The 20,864-nt window shown below is 38.6% G+C and overlaps 1 protein-coding gene across 6 annotated transcripts in view; it reads right to left on the reverse strand.

The window, feature by feature from the left end:
* The window catches only part of SEMA3D (semaphorin 3D), a 151,718-nt gene that overhangs the window by 109,448 nt on the left and 21,406 nt on the right, over positions 1–20,864 (reverse strand). The window contains exon 1 of one of the 6 annotated variants that reach the window (XM_080393408.1): positions 19,343–19,696. The exons of 3 other annotated variants lie outside the window; for them this stretch is intronic. The gene's annotated coding sequence lies outside the window, so the exon portion shown is untranslated. Of the gene's footprint in view, positions 1–12,085; positions 12,209–19,238; positions 19,697–20,864 lie in introns of those variants that run through there. 2 more of the 6 variants (XM_080393407.1, XM_080393409.1) reach the window with 2 other exon arrangements.

The raw sequence follows: 20,864 nt of genomic DNA on the forward strand, positions 1-20,864 counted from the left end.
TAAGCACCAACACACTCTGAAACTCCCTCATTACGAGCAGACCCAAAATAAATGAGGAAAAAGAGTTTGAAAAGAAAAATGCCAAGACTAAAGCAGCCTTCCCACCTTGGCTTCAGCAAGGAAATATCTGCACTGTGTTAATTATCACCTGCGAGACCAACTGCAGAAGGAAGCTATGCATCCACCTCGCTGAAATAGGGGTAATTCCAGTGGAATAAAGGAGCTTTTCTTTGCCCCACAGGGGGGTGGGGGGTGTGATGCTGAAGACAGGCTGAGGAGCCTGGCTCCATCCTCCTAGGACCTCCCCTTAGGGCTCCTAAATTTGTAGCAGGCTGTAGCTTAAAACTGCCAAAAGACAAGATGTCAATCTGCTGGTGTCCTGCCATCTTGCCAGAGAGGCAGCTGGAAGTAACTGGCACATGCGCGATGCCACGTCCTTGAAATGAGTTGTCACCTCCCTCAACCAGTCCGATTTAGTGGAGCCTATAAACCAGATTGCTACGAAGCTACTGTCTGAAACAAGAAAACCTGGAGCCAATTTACTAAACATAATTTATTCCAGGCCTTTTGTTGCAATAAACAGAGCTCTTCAGCCTTCTCAGACACACAGACAGTAGGGAGCTCTGTGCTTATGGGAGTCTTTTCAGATCACTCAGCTCAAACCTATCTAAATGCAAAATCTCACATTCACAAATACTGTGTAGGTTTCCCACTTCTCCTGGTGTCATGAAGTCCAGGAGCTGGAAGGACTGTGACCCATCTTAAAGCGCACACATTTTTAACAGTAGTTCATGTAACTCTCTGTTTAATCCCATAACAAAAACCTACACAGAATTGGAGGATAATTTCAAGCCTGTCTCCAGCACTAGTTTTCTGAAACCATTTTAAAATTTGGAATTTTGTACTCCGATAAAGACAACAATGGAAACAGCCTGCAGCAAATACAGGAAAAGTGACTACCCCAAGGGTATGGCTCAGTTGTACTGAATCAAATAACAATGTTACAAATTGCAAGTACTGAAAATCTAGAGAAGAGACCAAAAGATGCCCCTTGCAACATCAACCACATAGCATGAGTGGCCTGTTAGACAAACATATTGCTTTAAAAGATTTAAAACTAATTAGCTGCAAAAAGAAATAAAAAGAACTACACCTACAATTAGAATTTATTGAAAGGTACATTATCTCTTTACTCATATGATACATGTATTTACTTTATATATATATATATGCATACAAATTTGAGGCACGTTACTTTAACTACAAATATACAGATATGCATTTACCTGTAGATGTCTAACCTGTAACTTATCATACGTATTCAAAAAGATAAATTACTATGGTTTTCTAGTGTGTGGTTCAAAGCTGTACAATAACCTTGAACTGGATGTTGAATATTCTGTGTTAGTAAGGGGGGAAACTAAAAGCAGACGTGAGTCAGATTAATAGCTTATAAAATAAAATAGACTAAAAATAAATTTACATCTCCAGACTTACTTAACATTCTTAATTTACTTCTTAAATAACAAAGATGACATTCATCCAGGGTACAATGAAACTATGTTCTTGTACCCCTTAGATAGACAGTCTGTTGATACATAATTTGGCAGAAGAGGCTTTTCTCTTCATTGTGAAATCTTAGTTTAAAGCTAACTCCATCCAAGAACTGGTAAACACTATTATTCACCACTATTCTGCCATTTATTAATCAGCTTTTGTGCTGTTTATAGTGCAGCAAATGTTCGCTTCCAGGATTCAGAAAAATACTTCTTTTTACAAAAAACCCAGATCAGTATTACATCACTTCCCAACGACAGCAGGAATGACTGAATAAAAAGACAATGCCACAATCAGAAAAAATTGTGTGAGCCTACAGAAGGTGATTTTTTGTTTTGTTTTGTTTTGCTTTGCTTTGCTTTGCTTAAATCATTGGGTTTAGTACATCTGGTTTAAGATAAGGTTTTGCCCTAAAGCAGGCTTTGCTATTGATAAATACCCAGGTGAATAGTAAAGACTCATATGAAGCATAACCTAGCATACAATGAGTTTTACAAAGCTTTACAGGTTTTACCTTTACTGAGCTTCTCACAGCATTAATACTCGATCCATTCAACCCGGTATTTAGAAAGCGAGAAAAACCTCTGCTCTGACTCCCACTTGAGAAGAACCAAATAGAGCAAAGAAAAAAGAAGGGACTGAGTGGCAAGGAGGATGCAACAGAGGGAACAAAGGGTCAGCAAAAAAACACCCTGTTTTTATTACAGAGGACCATCTGATAATAAATAAAGCTCTCCAATGGATAGAAAACATGTTTGAGGATTACACTGGATTTTTTGTTCATAAAAATAAACTCAAGCTTAAATAAAAATGGTGACTAAGAAAGTGAAACATGAGAGATGAAGAATGAACTCACTCACTTATTTGGTTTATTTTTTATAGTTGTTTGCATCTTTCTGAAGCTAGTCTACTGATGGAAGCATTTATAAAAGGCAGGCAGTCCATTTTGAGATAAACACTGGTAAGAATGGGTAACCTTTATGGAGTGGTCAGTGTCACACTGCTGTGAAGAGCTTATCTGACCATGAAATTTACTATCAGGGACCTAAAATTATACACATAGGAAATGAGTGCTTTATCCTCCAAAGATAGCAGGATATTTTTCAGGTCAGTGGCAGTGGGGTCAGGATTACACCCAAAGATTTCACATAGACATAGAAATAATCCTTTCAGAAAGTGACAAATAGACAGCCGTGCACACAGGCATGTTATATATCACTAGAAAGAGTGATTCTGAGCAGTTTTATCTGTGGCATTGTATCTTTTGGACATGCATAAATCCAAGACTGAAGATAAAACAAGGGCTACTCTCTAACCCTGGTTCTTTGTATGCTGTGTCTCCTAAAAAAAAAAAAAAAAAAAAAAAAATCAGACCTGCAGTTTTACATTCTATAGGCTGTTCCTCAAGCACAATGTCTATTGTCCAAGAAAAGGGATGGGATGGAAAGCAACTTGTCATCTGATAATGATATTGCAAAGAAGAGATAGGGAGATGAATAAAAGGTCCCACCAGTCAGATGTGCAACTGGTATCTTCCACATATAAATATCTATATGCCTTTTTACTCTAAAGGTAGATGCATACACATCTCAGATGGTGGGGTTTTTTCCTTCATTCTTTTGGTGGAAGTAACTGTGACTTCAGATACTACATCTGTAATCATAGCTTTCCATAGGCTCTTTATTTAGACTGACATGAGAACACCCTACATGCCTGATCATTAAAAAGAACGAAACCAAATGAAACAAACAAGCAAAAAAACCAAAAGCAAAAAGAAACCCCACAAGCCAAAGCAGAAAGCAGTGTATGGCACGATTTAGCAACACATAAGAATCAAAAGGAACCCTAAGCCAAACCTCAGTGTTACATTATTTTAAGTACAACATGTTTCCCCAGCAGACCAAAAAAGCTTCTCAAGCTATGAAAAGTGATTCTAAGGCAGCTTGTGTAACTTTGGTATCCAAGAAAAGAAAAAGGCAGTAGGATGGAAATTCCTAAAGACATTAATGAAAAGGTAGACTAGATGAAAACTGCTTCGTGCCAAGGACCGTGACATCTGAAGGTTTTTGAAGAGAGCCAGAGAATTTTCCTCTGAAATGTCTGTCACCACCTGCAGCACTTGGGGTGGCTTGGCTTAGCTCTGAATAAAGTAGACAGGGAGAGAATGCTTGCAGGAGGCTTTGCCTGTGGAACAGCCTTGGCCTGCTCTTGAGAAAATACTGAAAAGCCAGAAAAGTGTCATGACAGCTGTCAGAGAAAAGAAATGCTCATTTTGAGGAGACCTGCCTGAACATTTAAACACTAACAGATTGTATTTGTCCTGCTAAAGCCTGCATTAACCCCAGGCAGCACTGTCAGGCCAGCTAAACCACTGACCCTGCAACTACCATTCTTTTGCTGGAAAAAACACATACATACCTACAATGGCCAACTCAAAGGAAGGATTACAGTCTCTTTTTCACCTCCAGGGATTCTTGCCAGTTTTTTGCTATGGAAAAACTCTTCTCTGTACCTCCTTTCATAGGAGACCTTCCACTATCTGCAGGGGTGGAGTCCTCTAGCAGTTCTATTACCAGAGGTCTGGACTGGCTGGTATTTCTGGGGCCACCAGTAACTGGTGTCAATGGGGTATTTTACAGATGACTGTGAACAGATTTACAGATTAGGTGAACCAAGACTTGCTCTGCCATGTGTTTTTCATAGTTGTGAAAAACCCAGCTTGATAGGAAGATAGTGTGGCACTGCTGAAATTTGTCATGAATCAAGTCCAGGCTTCCTTCTAGGCACAATACAGCAGCAAGGTAAATGGTAGTATATATTCAAAGCATATAGCCAGTGAGCTGCCTGCATGCATATATTTATAGATCTAAGTAGGTCTTGCATCTTCTTGGACCAAGAATCTTCTTGGAACAAGATCTTCTGTCCTTGATCCAAACAATCCAGAGCTAAGGCAGTTCCTACTGTTGTTTGACTCCATTCATTGCATCGTATACAACAATACATTACACATTACAGCTATACATGCATCAGAGACACTACCAGCCAGCCAACTCTGTGTACAGACAGAAATAGCTTGGTTCTGCTTTCAGCTACCCAACCCGTCCATACAATCATAACCCAGCAGATCCTACAAACAAACAAACCAACCAAAAAAAAAATCAGAAAAAAACAAAACAAACCTTCCCCAAAATTAAAAGAAAAAAAAAAAAGAAACAAGGATTTATATTTACAAATATATATATAATGGTAATTTAATTTCTCAAGAAATACTTTATTGTGCTAAAATTTGTAGCTAGATGTATCAGATGTAAATGGAAATGTATTACCAACTAGATTCAGATTTTTTTTAAAATGCTTGTAGGTACTCACAGATTTTCCTGTATCTAAAGGTGTATCTAAAAGCTGCCTACGGGACTCAGAGAAAACTAGAATGTTACAAATATTAAAGACAGGCAACTGCATGTTGTACTTGTCATCTTAATATAATTAACGATTTTTTGAATTATTTCTATTGCACTAATCCTAATAGGATGTTTCATTCACTGCCAGTATTACTTAGTTCATTGTCAGCTGTGTAGAAGTCTGATCTGGTAGTTTTCAGAAGAATTCAGGCTAATACAGTTTAGTGATGGTTAAAAAACGTGCACTTCATATGGCGGCTGGGCTTTGATCAAATATGTTTTTGCTATATGCACTGGCATATTTTCATAGCATTCTTTTCATCGATGTATGGGCTCATTATTTGATGCACTGTCTGAATTCTGCAGGGCATATTTGGCAGGGCTTTACTAGATATACTACAGTATGGGGGTAGACATGCCTGATTTTAATTTACACTTCCAACAAATTTTGATTTAATAATTCATGACTATAGACTTAAACTCTGTTGGAGAAGGGAGGTTTATTTGTCCATTGTCCAACTAATTTTGGATCAACATTTTGTGCAGGCAATATGTAAGAAGATATACATATGAACATGTACACTGCTGTGCAGTGATCTGTGTTGGCACATTAACCCAGTTACTATGTTGTTAGGCTGAATGCATTTGCTTTCTTCCTAGTTTTTTTTAAATGCTGTATTTCATTTGCATTTGGAGGATGTGTGACAGGGAATCAGCAGAGCCACTATAACACATCCCATTTGTAAGCTTACACAATTCGCTAACTTAATGTGGACCTATTTCTCTTGATGGGTTTCCCTCAGGTACTCATCACCACAGCTGCTGAGCACTTTAAAACCTTTAATGCCTCTATTGTCTATCCTCTATCCTTGTCATTATGAGTTAAGTGATTTGTTTTTAATGTTACCATAGGAGATGACATCACTCACGTAAGGTCACACCAGTAGTTAGGACCACTACCCACATCCCCTCCATGTCCAGGCAATGCCTTAGTCACCCAGCCACCCTTCTCACCAGGGACTACAGACTGCTGGCTGTGATTTCTGTGGTGAGATCCGTGACTCACATACCACTTCTTCCAGTGTTTTACTCTTGATTTAAGCCCTGGTGCAAACTGCAGAAAATTACAAGCAGTCACAGTTTCATTTTCCATAAACAAGAACTTCACAGAGCTGCATCAGGAGTAATGCGCGGCCAGTGTGAGTCCAGATGGCAGGTTATCAAAGCTTTAATGGTCCTGTGGTCACTGAGCACCAACTTTACCATTTTCAAGGGTTAAAACATGCTGCTATCACACCATAAGAGAACTTTCTGCTTGTGTTGCAGCAGAAATCAATTTGTATTTGGTGCAACAGAGTTGTTTTGCTGGTCTATTTTTAAGCTGCTTTGTGAAGGGTGCTAGCATGACAGTTCCTGGAATCTGAAATAGCCGTACTGAAAAAGAAAACAAGAATTCAGGCATCACCACCTCCATTCAATGCAGAACTATTTCCACTTTGGTTTAAAACCACAATAACTTTCCTTTGTCTCGTGAGGACAAAGTGAGGACACAGAGTGCACAGATGAATCAATACTTCACTGAAAAATAGCAAAGCTTTTTAGATGATTAACCAGTTAGTCGCTGGGGAGTTGCCATAACCAGAAGATTAACACAAAAAAGGTAGGATGTGAAGCACCACCTCTACTTTCCTTTTCCCCAGTAAACACTTGCCTCCTAAGACAATGAGGCAGTCTCAATCTTGAGGGAATCCTGAGGCTCCATGCCCTACAAAGATGGTCAACACTGGAACAGGGGCTCAGAGAAGCTGTGGATTCTCCATATTTGCAGACATCTGAAACTCTACTGGGTGTAGCTCTGAGCAATCTGATCCAAAGCTGAAGTTATCCCTCCTTTGAGCTGCAGATGGGACCACATGACTTCCTGATATCCCTTACAACCTAAATTTTTCTATTAGTTCTTTTAACAGCTAATGAATAGAGGAATAGCTGAACTGGATCACACACTGAAGCTCTTCAGCAACTCCAACACCTTTCCACTGACCAACTTAAGGCTCTGGCAGCCATCAAATGGCTTTTCCTAATCTCCAGTGATCACCCCTAGCTTTCCAAGGACTCATCCGATGAGGGCAACACCCACCTGATCTGCTCACAAATCAAGTCCTTTACTACTGAAATCTGACTGAAATCAGGAATGTTTTTCTTTTATAAAACTGACCAAAAGCTGTGGTAATTCAACAGCTGATTCACAAGCAGATCATAAATGCCTGTACCAAGAATACCAAGTGTGCTCAGGATGAGGGAAGTACACACAGAATAGGTACAGACGCTGCATTAGATACAGGACTTAATCCAATATCTCAAGGCTGCTACATAATGTTCACCCACACCATCCTGGTTTGCCCATCCTGTGAGAACTAAACACAGAACCAAGTGTCAAAATTATTGACACTGTATTCGAAATAATGCTTTTGTCTGCACTGATGAGACAAGAAGGGGATTTCTTTCAGGATTCCCCTATTGGAGCTAGAAGAGGAAGCTATGTGAGAAATACTGCTGGATGGACGGCTGACACCCAAACCAAGCCACACAGAGTTCTGCTCACCCAGAAAACAACATATCAGTTGTATGTTCCAGCCTGACCTCTCTTTTCTGCCCAAATTAGCAATTCTTTCCTGCCAGTCTATTATCTCCCAGTTGGATCAAGTGGAAGCCATTGTAGTTACTGCATTAAATGCTTCTCAAGGTTGTGGGGAAAGAAACAACTAGAAAGGATTTGGCCTCCACACCGGCTTAGCTCGAGAAGGGATGTGGTGGAGAAGGATTAAGTTGTGTTTCCATAGCCACAGCTGAGCAGGTGGCAAACATCCACCACAGGTGCTTGTTCTATAGAGGATCCCAATCCCTGGTAAAACAGGCACCCCCCAAAGAAACCAGGGCTTGAAGATAGCCAGGACTCTTCATGTCAGATGAACCCTATGTAAGTTTATGAAACCCCATGGGATCATCATGATTAACTATCTTCTTTAAGCTATTCCCCACCAGGCTTTAGTGCTTTTATGCCATTGACCCCTCGAATTAAAGAGGTAGATTTCTCTTTTCACAGCTGTGATTCAACACAGGGAGGAATTCAGAGACATCTGAAAACAAAGCCAGGCAGAATTTAAAACAAAATCCTTCAATGACAGATTTAGAGAGTGATGGCTGCAGCTGGAGCTTACAAATATAACAACTAACTAAATGAGCAAGCGTTATACAAAAGCCCTACATGGACAGACCCTGTGAAGGGCAGTTTATTCACAAGGAACCAGCAAAACAGAACTACTAGGAAAAAATCATGAGAAAAACTAGATATCAGCTGTTCAAAAGGAACTGTGGTCCTAGGATCCTTCAGCAAACTAAACAGTAACCACCTCTGTGATGAGTAGTTACATAATAACCTGTTGCACAAATTAATTCTTGGGGGTTTTATATATATATATATATTTAACCTGCAACACAAAACTCAAATTCCTGTGCCTGGAGGGGAATAAAATACTAGTAAGATTTTTGGGTTTAAAACTTACAAAATATCTTCCATGTGTTCAATTTAAAATATACAGCAAGCAGTACATACATCATTGGGTCTTTGCAAAGGGCATGTATTTCTACTATTCCAGTGTCACAGCTGAGGAAGCTGATGCTAAATGTACTCAGTAGCCATCCTAGGAGAACTTGAAGTGAATAAGGAGTAGAATCAGAGTATATAATTTAATAGTTATCAACGCCATGACCTTAAACATGAGATGCTTCTTCCTACCCAGCCAAATGGGCTACCTGACACAGTACATCAGTTCTAAATAAACAAGCACAAAAGTAAAGATGAACTTTATAAAACGCAACAAATGCTTTGAAGATACTCAAGCATGGAACACAGTTACAGAGGAATAAGCCTACTGACCATCTCCACACAGTACTGCAAAAGCAACAATGACTACTGGAAACTCTGCTTCCCATGTCTGCTTGGCGGGGGTATGTGACTTGCATTAGTGGCACAGGGAATAACGTACTTGCACTCAGACACAGGACTGACTGATGTCAAATGAAGTTCAACCATTCGTATTAATGGGGATCAGCATTTGTCTGGGGGAATGGAAGTCTCTTGGACCTTAGGGTCATGAATTGACAAGCTATCAAACATTTTCTCTGTTGTTCTGACGATCCTCCGCCCTCAATGAAATCAGCTGTCTAGACCCTTAGTCCCACTACAGCTGCTTTGCGCTCCTCCTGAGGCACGGAAAGAGCTCAGCGCTAATTCTTACTGTGCAACGTGCAATATAAAATGAGGTCTCACATCTCCCTTTCTAGGATACACAGAACAGTCACATTTCTTTGGAACCCAGGAAAAACATAGACACATACATGTAAACTTAAGTTCTGTTATTCTGGAGATCTGTGATTGACTAAGACATATTGTGACAGAAGCACCATTAATGGGGAGAAAATAAAAAAGAAAAAAAAAAAGGCCCACTGAAAGCATCACCTAAAAAGAACAAAGAGTAATAATTACCAAGTAATAAATACCAAGAACATTATTGCTAAACCACTATCATCTCAACCATTAACAAACTGGGAGAGGGCAAAAAGCAGTTGCTCTTTCAGATTGATTTTCTGGAAAAACACCTTATTGCAGCATTTTTTCTTGCCAGGTTCCAGAGTATCTATAAGCTCATGGGTTGTAATCACTCTAATGATCAGCAAGCAGTTATTTCAGACGGCTGATAGAAGTCTGTGGCTGATAGAATCTGCCAAAACGTTAAAATATGCAAAGAAAAACACTGCAGCAGAATTTTGTTCTTCTTAATATTAAGTAGATCAATTTGGGGAGTAAGGACTGCTATAATTTTCACCATCATCATAGATACTCATCATATTTAAAACAGCAATAATGATACCTATAAAAATAACTTTTTAAAAAAACTACTTTTTTTACAACAATGATTCTGCCAGACAAATGATGATAAAAAGTAGGCTGTTTCCAGTGATATTTACAAGTTATAACCCAGCTCAGTCAGGACATGCAGAGTGAGTCAATTCAAAAAGCCCACTCAAACCTTGGCATCTCCAGTCCTTCAGAGGCACCTCAGCCACATTCTTGTTTTTCAGAAGAGCTTGTATAAACATTAAAAAGCACGAAGCAATAAAAAGATAAGAATCCAGCATGCAAGGCCAATCCTAACAAAGGATGAGACAAATAAAAAAACCCCAAGTTTAAAATAAATGCCTTATGTGCCTAATACATTTCAATATGATGTGTCACTGAATTGACTCATGAACTGTGAATTGACCATGCCCCTTTTAATTGTTCCACATAACAATCTCCCTTCTGAAAAAGAGGAGCATCTTTAGGAGACATAGTTGCTAAAACTGATTGGTTTTTTGTTTATCAATAGTACGTGTCCTGTAGTGCAAGTTAGGGTACTTAAGTTTGGCTACAGGTTTAGAAAGCAACGTGTAGGACATAGGAGATGTGCAGCTAGATTAGCAAACACCCTCTGTATGTGCTTGGAGAATTACCAGGAGAAATCATGAAGAAAACAATGGAAATCTGTTTCTCGCAATAACATTAGCGAGACGGAAAAGCTAAAAAAGCAAGAGTGAAGACCTATGCAGTCAGTAACTGAGAACATAATCACATTGGAGCCCCTTTCAACATTAAAGTTGCCTTTCAATTTGCTTTCGTTAGCAATACGTATCACAAAACACACCACTGATTTTCTACATTTAAGCAGTTCTGGGCTTTCTCCACCTTCAACATTCATTTCCTGTTCCAGAGAAACCCTCTCACACAACTCCTTACTTAAATACAAATATAAAAATGTTTGTAATGGCAAGACTGAAGGCTCATCCAGTCTAGTAGTCTGTTTTCAGCAGTAAGTGTGAGGAAGAATAAGAATAGAACATTTATATATGATATTTCCCCACCCTTAGTGCTCCCCTTTCTCTCCATCTATTTTGAGCTCAGGAGATTTCCTGAGCCAATTGTGGCCTGTCTATTTTGTAACCTCCAAGTAGATATCGCTTTCAAGTACTTGTCCAGTCTCCCTTTGAGCCTGTGTAAAATTCTTGCATCTGCAACACCATCTGGCAAACCATTTTGTATGTCTGCTACCCTAAGTGTGAAGAACCACTTCCAATACAGACAATGCAATGTGACAACATATTGATTTCCACCACCTTCATAATATTAGTCAGAAAGTGGATCCCACTGGACAATAAAAATCAGAAGACTGATTTAGTTGTGATGATCATCCCAGTGTTTTAACGTTAGAGGTATGATGTGTGCTACCTCGTTATTTTACTTTGCATGATAGATTCAAAGAGTGGCTGGTAAATTAAGAGAAAATTGGTCAGAGGAAATTAAGAAAGTGATAGTAGTGGCCAGCTCCAACGAGTGTTTGCTGACGAAGAAAAATACCTTGCTCTGGTCACTGCACAAGATGAGACGTAGCATTTCAGAACTAAATCTTGGGTCAGAATCCAGGAACAGCTTTGAACATTGAACCAAAGAAGGTTTTGCCAAGGTGGGCAAATACATGGGTGGGGCAAAAACAGAGCTTAGATCAGTGAAAGAGGAGCCCTCCAGGTTTCACAGCTAACAGTGGCTCAACAACAGTAGCAGAAGGGCTCCCACTCATCGTTCTTGGTGAATACCTCCAGGCAGTAGGATGTAAAAAGCATCCCAGTACCCAATAGTTGGGCAGCTCTGTCACCTTTCTCCCTAGCAAGGCACTCTACCTCTCTCTCATTGCAGCAAAATTAAATTTTGCTGCACTGAAACAGTCAGGTTTTCCCACATCCAGAACATTTACTGCCATTACAAATGAAATAAAGGGGGTACGGGGCAGGTTTTACTTTTGTATAAGTCGATAATATATCTTTAAATATCTTCTGTTCTCACAATTGTTAGGATAAATAATTTAAGAAATGTACTTTAAAGATTTACACTATAAACTGACTGTGGAAATAGAGTTATAAGCTCTATTAATCTTCATGTTTCAAGGTATAAGTGCTGTAAAAAGCAGCATCTTGTAATATAGAACTGTAAAATTGTGGAGATTTATGCCTTCCATTGAAACATCTCATCTTACCCGCTCTTGGTGCCAGAATGGCAGACTGGATGAGCTACTTGTTTATTCCAGGCAGGAGTTTCCTCAACTCCTGGACTTTATGTTAAGACATGATGAATATCTTACTCCCACCAGAGAATTCATACTCTCATGAAGTCAATAGGTCAGAACTTGAAACTCACAGCTCCTGAAAAGGATTCCTTATTTGAGTTTGTCATATTCTAGTGGATTAGTAGACAAATATAAACACTAAAAAACCCCTTTACTTTATATACCTCATAACTATACATCATACATGCATAGTCATTAATTTAAGGGCCTGTCAGAATTGAACTTCTTTAGCAATATCCCACATAGGGAATCGTGAGGAGTGGCAAATGTTCAGATGGGTTACATCTCATAGCAATACTACAGTGAGCCCTATAGAAATACATTCCTTCCCTTTTACAACAACAAATTTTTAAATCAGTATCACAAGGTGTAACTATTCCAAAGAATCATATTAGTTATATTTGCTTATTTAGAATTATAAATTATTTAGTTCTTTGGATTCTAACTATCAAAAGTCAAGTTTCAATTTAGTACCTGCAGTGGATCATGGCAATGTAATGACACTTCTGTGATTGCCTGGTGAGTTTCAGAGCTGTTTCAAAAGAACACACAGATTCAAAAGTTCCATGACTTTTTTTATCAAAAACTAACACTAAAATGATGATGGAAAACATTACACTTTCTGGAAAAAAAAAATCCTCATTAAGTTTTAAAACAGAAAAGTTACACACCTCCTTTTTCAATTACAAGCTTCTTTTAAGATTTTCCAAAGGTAGCTACAATTTGGCTTTGATCTTACTATTGCAAAGTGCCAGAAATACCTAATTACAGCAGGGAAAATGTAGTATACACACATATGTATGTGTTTGTCTACAGTCTGCATTAGCAACTGAAAAGTATCCAACATATACACACAGCAAACCACATAATTAAAATTACTTTTATGCAGAGTAAATTTGTCTTTAAAGTAGAAGATAATGGAAGGATAGCAGAGACTTCTCAGTACTGAAACATAATGCTTTATTTAATGAGTAATCCCTGGAGCACACGGATGTTTACCTCACTCCGGGCAAGCTCAAGTGCAGGGACAGACAACTATAGTACTTAGCTTTCAAAACAGCTGCAATGCAATGACATTCTTTTATGGACTTATAGGCTGCATTTCTGTGTTTTCCTCCATGCCAATATGACTTTTGACTCCCTTAAATGGCTAAAAAATACCAGTATGTTCAAACTTAGAATGCCTGAATCTGGATCCACAAAGCACTAGCGACTGGTAAAAACTGAAACCTATGTCTGAAGTCTCTCCAAGTTTGGCAGGTACTCGTCTGAATCCACTCTGCCTTCAGAAAAATAAAATAATAATTTAAAAAGAAAAGACAGACAAGATTTTGCAATACAAAAACCAGAATACAGTTAGGTTGCATTGTTTCTTAGATGACTAATGGCTGGATAGCAGACATTAACGTGACCTATTGGTTGAATATGATTCAGGAAAAAAAAATGTAGACATAGGCTGTAGTTTAATAGTAAATGTTGGCAAGTGGCTTCAGAGAGTCTCCAAGTTTTGCTTTTGGAGAACAGCAAAAGGAGAGGGAATATTTCTAAAGCTTCACTTTCCACCACTTTTCCACCACTGCCTCTTGTCAAAGTGTAGGGCGCAAAGTTGTGAGACTGATGTTTGGCAAAAGCACAGCTTAAATTATGAAGAAAAAAGAAAATCTAATGCATGAATCGGGAGGTACAATTGACATGGAACCTCTCAATATAACATTAGCTTTCTTTCAGCTATGTTTTAATGTTTCAGCATGTACACAGGACATAGATTTCATTGCTTTGGTCAGTCCTGCAGACGCTATTGAGCACCTTCTTCAGTGTGGTGACTGCACTTCTTCATGAAATCTGTGAAAGCTGAAGGCAGTACTTCAAACTGTTCAAACTATTTTCCAGGCTTTTAGACCCTGTATAAAGCTTTTCTGTAAGTTCACATTACTAGGTAAGGAAAGTTTAGTATAAACAGAGACTATACACTGTACTGCTTTGTAATGTGTGAACTCTATAATCTCAGCAATGCTCACTTTTCTGTATTTCTTTCAATGTATTTGTTCTAAACTTTTGGTTGCTGATGTAAAAGTGGTTTTAAAGTGATCTGCATTGTTGTTATATCCTTAAGAGTCTAAGGATATCAGTGATGTAATAATCACATAAAAGTAACTTGTGCATACTTAGATATAGGTATACAAGGTATGTATATGTGCCCTGTTCCATAGGGATTTATTGTGATTCACAGCACCTGAGCATGAGTTTCCAGCTTATTATGATAGTATTTCTCAAATATTAAAAATCAAGTACATTTGAGAGGCTTTAAAAAAAAAAATAAGTAGAATGTACCAATCAGTGGTCATCTATATTTTTGTTGGCATAGTTCTGTTTTTCACACAAGATACCTTTGATATCAAAGCACGGCTGAAATAGTAAAATTTTTTCAAATACTTATCTCTCTTAATGATAACTACAGCTGTACTCAAAACCCGCTGCCTTTGGTATTACTTCCGTTCCCACAGGAATATAAATCTCTGAGAGGCAAGGGCTGAAAAAGGTATTCTTCTCAGGCACTGGAGAAACACACAGCTTTGTTCTTTTGATGCTGCATAACAGAATTATTGGGGTAACATGCTGAAATATAGGTTCTTTTTATTATTTTTTTCCCCTGAAGCTTATCTACTGTCACAGTATTAATCTGAAAACAGGCCAAAGGAAAATCAGGAAGAGAGAACCAACACATTCAGGATTCAAATGCTGTCATTTGGGCCACTGAACTTCTTCAGTGAAAGCCATTTAATCCAAGGCATGGGAATATTGAAAAAGGAACATTATGAAGAGTCACTACTGAAAGCTGGTTGCTATCTGTTTGAGATCACAGAGGATCAAATCAAATACGAGATTGTCTTGTAGATGAGGTAATAATATACCTAGTGATCTTGAAATGTGTTCTTTAAATATTCATATTTCTACATTTTGTTTTAAAAGGTGTGCATTTAAATCCCATAGGTAATTGAATGTTTAATTAATATTATAAAATTATAATATGAAATATAATATTATAAAATAATAAAAATAATAAAAATACATTTTAAAATGAGATCTAGTCCACCCTTGAACTAAAATTATTTCTTTCATCATGGTAATGCCACGGGTTTTTTAAAACCTAGTGTCTATATTTGTTTAATTTAATTCATAAATCCCTGGTTATCACTGCAATTTTACTCATACATATGTTATCTAATGTGTGTTGCCACAGCCGTTTGATGTGTATTTCCAAAACCAGAAAAAAGCTAAGCCCTAGAGATGCATCACCACCTCTTGCAGAAATGTCACTCATTCTATGAATAAAGGATAAGCTTAGAAAAACATCATCACCCAACAAACAAATAGCATTTGCTGAACCAAATACATGTGTCTGGAATTGTGCTCCCAACCTAATTGGAATCAGGCTCTGGTGCAGGACGCCGCAGTTGAGAAATCCTTCAAACTGGTCATGCAGAGTTCAGCGCCCTGTGCAACGGCAATTGCTTAACTCTGGGGGCAGGAGGCATCTGCCTCAGCTCAGAAACCAGGCTGGGAAACAATGCCATCATTTGTCAAGGACAACCTCGGCAGCTCGAGGAAGCCAGCGAGGACAGGGACCTGAGCGATGCTGCCTGTAGAGCAGTTACGTGCCATTGCAAAGGGCGAGGACTAGTCTGTAGGATAGCTGGGGATGTTGTGCAGTGGAAGAGCACTGCGGGAGATGAAGGGTAAATAAGACCAAGAAAGGATGAGGCCTCCTGAGCCAGCTCGAGGCCAGCACCTCTTCCCATAAGTGCTGCCCCAAACCACCACTGCATCTGCCTTTGGCTGTGCCAAGCTGGACCGGTGCAAGCCTACACCTGGGAGACCATGGTGCTTGGTACGGGAGGTATTATTGCCTCTTGTTAGTCTTCCTTTCAAAATTGGAGGAACATCTAGATGAAACAGGAATTATTCATTATCCACATAGTAAAAGTGGGATGGGAGCATGCATACCCACAGCTGGTGGATTGTCTTATCCAAGGAGATTATCAAACTCACTCACAGGACACCCAAGCCCTCTATGCTCGTGTTTAGAGCCCAATTCTAAACTGATGGTTTAATCTAGAGAACTACTGCTGCAAGACAGTAAGCTATGGCTCTTTGGTATATCCAAAGACAGAAAAACAAAACAAAACAAAAAACCAACTAAACAAAAACCCACAACTGATGGAGCTTAGTCACTCTCAAAAAGCCTATTTTAATCTTTAAAATCCAGTAGGTGCAAGTAATGAACTACAGGATGCATTGATGGGGTCTGGCCCAGCCTGATATCCAAGCTGGTGGACAGAAAATTTCAGAACTTTGCAACAACCCCTCTCCTTCTTTCCTGCGTGTCAGACTTAACCCCGACCCTGAGTGTATCTTCTAGTTCAGCCTTGTCCAACAAGTGGTTCCAGACAGGATGTTGCCTGTAAAACCCTTATGCATTAATTCCACTAATTGGAGCATTCAAAAGAAAAGCAGAGCTTCCAGAAGGGGGCCGTTGGCCTTTCCGACAGTAACATGCCATCTGCCACAGCCAAGGCTGGGAACTCATGCGTCAGCGAGGTATTGAGCTAACATGTCTTCACAAAAATCATTCAAGCCCATCAGCCAAACCGTGGACCTTGTTTTATACTTCTGACAGCCCTGTTCAGCCCTGTTGGGCTGGACTTTGCTCAGTGCCGCTGCCGGGAAGCTGCAGACCATCTCTGTGAAGAGCACTTGCAGAAGGATGTGGAGGAAGGAGCACTTCAGGCTTGGTGAAGTAGGTTTAATGGAATTGCAAGTGGAAAAGGGCTGAGCTGATTGCCCTGTGTGAGTTGACTATAGGAGCAATACCCAAGCAAAAGACAATCTAACGCACACAACTATCACAACAAAGCCAGCTCCAAAAGACATCTGACAAGGCAACATCCTTTTAAAAAATCTTCAGGATATTAACTGCATATTTGTGTGTTGTATTAAGAAGACTAACGTCATGACAACAGTTCAAATTAGCACAAACAATAGGCCAATAAATACAATTCTAGTGCTTTAAAATCATTAAATGACCATTTGTTCTTGCATTTATGTTGCTTCCAAATACTGGCAGAATTCCTTCAAATAAACAAACAGCTCTTTTTTTTATTATTTTTTAAAGATTACATGTTGGCAGTAATTTAGGCAAATCTGGACATTTGTTCCAATTATCTGAGGTGAAAAAAACAAAGGCACATCTATCACATTGCGTTTTCACTTTTAGAAAGCCAAAACAAGGGGCCTCCAGGGAACAAGAAGTTTAATTATAAACTATCACTGCAAAACAAGATAGATTCTGGGACGTAGCTCTGGGAAGACATTCAATACACTATGCCAATATAATCTGAAATGTATTTTTTATATCTTTTTTAATTTTAATGTGGGGCCATGGTTCTTTTTTGGTGTAAAAGGAAAAAGTCAGCACAATAGTGACCAATTACAGAGGCACAAAGTTTGTTGCAAAATAATGTCCATAATATACCTAGTGGCTCTTCAGAAGCACTCACAAGGATAGAAAATCACAAGTGGTGTCATTGATTAGCAGTTCACTTGTTTTTTTTTTAAACTGTGCACTAAATTTGTGCTGTGCAATACTGAGAAGAATCATAGTGTAAAACTTAGCCTTCTCTGCAGTTTTCAGTTTCAGTTCCTATAGAGCTTTTTATAATTGTTATATCGTCACAGCAGAAGCATCTTAATTAAAAACAGAATTACACTCATATTTTTTTTCCTTTTCACCCTCCTCACCAAGAAAAAGTAGGAAATATATTCCAGAATCTTTTGTTTGAAATATTTCTTAATCGCACATGATGCATCAAATAGTTGGTTCATTTCTGTCCACAGAAAATTCCCCTAATAGGAAAATGTGTTTGTTAATAAAAAAAAATTAAATTAAAAAAAAAAAAAAAGAAAGAAGTTGTAACCCTCCTACAATGCGACAAGACTATTTAATAAGGGTACATTTTAGATTTCCATCATGTAACAGAGGAAAATGAGTTATGTCAATAACACTGTCAACAAGGTCAAGCCCCATGGGAATCCCTATGAATTCCTTCTAAAATCCTGTGTAGATCTGTAAACTATGTCATGATCTTACCCACCACATCGGTAAAGCATGGAGCTTTTTTTAAACAACTGCACACTGACAGCCTAATTCTGTTTTCACGGAGATGAACTGGATCTCTGGAAAGGCATAGAGGTGTCTCATAACATGAGGGGCATCCATCAGGCAAATTGATTCTCCTGAGCAAATGAGTTGCAGGAGTGAACGTAAAAGTTTTGTACTGAATCTAATGTAGAGAAATAAAACCTGAAGATTCCAGGTGCTAAAATCTACACACATTACAGATGAATGCTAACTTACCTTTTCTAAGAAGATACATTTCTACTTAGATCAAATATATAAATTGGTAAGGATACTATTACCTATGGGAATACTATTGCCAATGTTCAATATCTTTGAAGATTTTCAAGCTTCTTTAGATCATACAATTTCTAAGCATGATAATGTGAAAATGCAATTTTTTTTCCCTAAATGGTGATGATCAATACTTTAGAAAAGCTTACAGTTGCATGTATTGATTATCTGGTAAATCATTCTCATTTTCCTTCTTCATTCTTTTCCCAGCAATTAACTTCCTTGTATTTTACTGAATGTCTTCACATTTTTAGTGAAAGTAGCAGAGATCTATAATAAAGATTCATTACAAAGTCTCCACTGTGGAGCTGTATGAGAGTAATGCAGAGAGTAATCAGTATATTGGTATATTGGCACTGGAGTTGCACTAATTAGGTAGAAAAGGATCATGACCATCATGACCCTGTAATACTGGTGATACTTACATTCACTAGTACGAAAATATTACATTTATTGTCTTAGTTCCAGTTTGGAATTGTCTTGACAGAACTATTAGTGAGCACATTCATTCAGATAATTTGAACAAAAGAAAAGCCTGTCTTTAAAAAATTTAGTGTAAAAATAATTGACAATATCTCTAAGGTTCAGACTCACCTCCATTCCATTTAGGTACCTGAAAAATAGAAGCCGGGTCACTTGAAGCTACTTGAACAACCAAGAGAGAGAAACGGCAAGCACCAGAAAGTGAAACTACCAACCTGAGCCGCTAAGCCCCTTCTGCTGACTGTGGTTAAGTATCAGATCCTATATGAGAGGAATAAATGTAGATCTATGCAATCACTTCTTTATCTGTTTGGCTATACCCAGACCAAACAAATGCTTCCAAAACCAACAAAAAACATTACTAGCACAAGCACTTTTGTTTCTCCAGTTCCAGGTCTATGCATAGTCACTCCCTACATAACACCCTTCACTGTGTATCATTTGCTGAACCATCATAAAACCCCGACATGTCTGAGCAGGGTCCCCTGACATAGGAGGTAAAGGAATGAGTCTGTCCGGTGGCTGGGTTATCCTCCTGCTACTGAAAGGGGAAAGTACATTAGCAATGCTAGGTGTACATGTCCTTATTGCAATGTTGTTCTCACTTGAGAGGAAACGAAAGAAAATGTCATGCTACGCGAAAGGGATTCCATGATAAAAAGAAACAAGGCCAAGAACTGAAAAGTTACAAATGGCAGTGCTACAGCTGGAATGTGATGGCAGACAACGGGAGCCTGCCTCTCACAGCAAGCCTGCAAAGCAGAGGGAAAATATAGGCAATGTTTTACTAAACTCGTATAAAAATACCAAGACAACATTTCTACTTCCTTGATGCCTTTTTCATTCAGTGTCCACCGTCTGCAAGAATGACCCAGCGGTCCTGAGGAGCACATGCTTTCTGATTGCATAGCTAAAACATGCAGCCTAGTGCATGTTCATCCAAGTGGGAAGGAATGAAAGTGCAGGCAGCCATCCTTTGGGATGCTGGTAATGAAAGCACTTCTAAGTTACTTCTCAGTGTTTCCAATGGAGGGGAGCACGGCTGCAAATCACTGAAAACTGACACATTGACATGTCTGCTAGTGCTTTATTATTGTTATTAATCAAAATGAAAACATTATTTTCTTCTGTTTTCTATACAGATATACTCTCTGTATTTGAGCAGTTAAAGAGAGGCCTGATTAGTCCTGTATGCTATGAAGGGTTGGTTATATGCCTGCCTCGCCTTGTCTTCCAAAGCACTGAAGCGTTCCCATCAGTGGCTGCGGAAGAACCAGACTAGATGATAGAATTGCCATGTCAGGTTCCAGAAATCTTCTGAAAATGTGATAGAATATTGCTGTCCTGGAGATACAAGAAATGGGAGAGGGAAATTGTCACAGTCATAGACTAGAAATGAAAGGTATTAAAAATGAAAAATCTGTTTCCTCTCTCCCAAGGTTTTTTATTTACAAAACTTGTAATTCTTTTCATTTTACATATATATATATATATATATATTTGCAAATGTAACTGAAGTAAACTGATTTTTTAAAAAAAAATTGAAAACCTATTGCTACCTTTTCATAAGACCCCATATTAGTTAAACCATCCGTGTCTAGCTTCTGATGCTACTTCTGTCGCTAGGGTCTGGGTAAAGAGCAGAGCAACTTTCTTCTGGAAAGTCCCAGGACATTTCACTTCATCTTCCACCTCATGCTCTGGGTTTCACTCACATATTTCAGTTTCTCTCCCTGT

Source organism: Falco punctatus (assembly GCF_963210335.1).
Source record: "Falco punctatus genome assembly, chromosome: 6".
Classification (NCBI taxonomy): Eukaryota; Metazoa; Chordata; class Aves; order Falconiformes; family Falconidae; genus Falco; species Falco punctatus.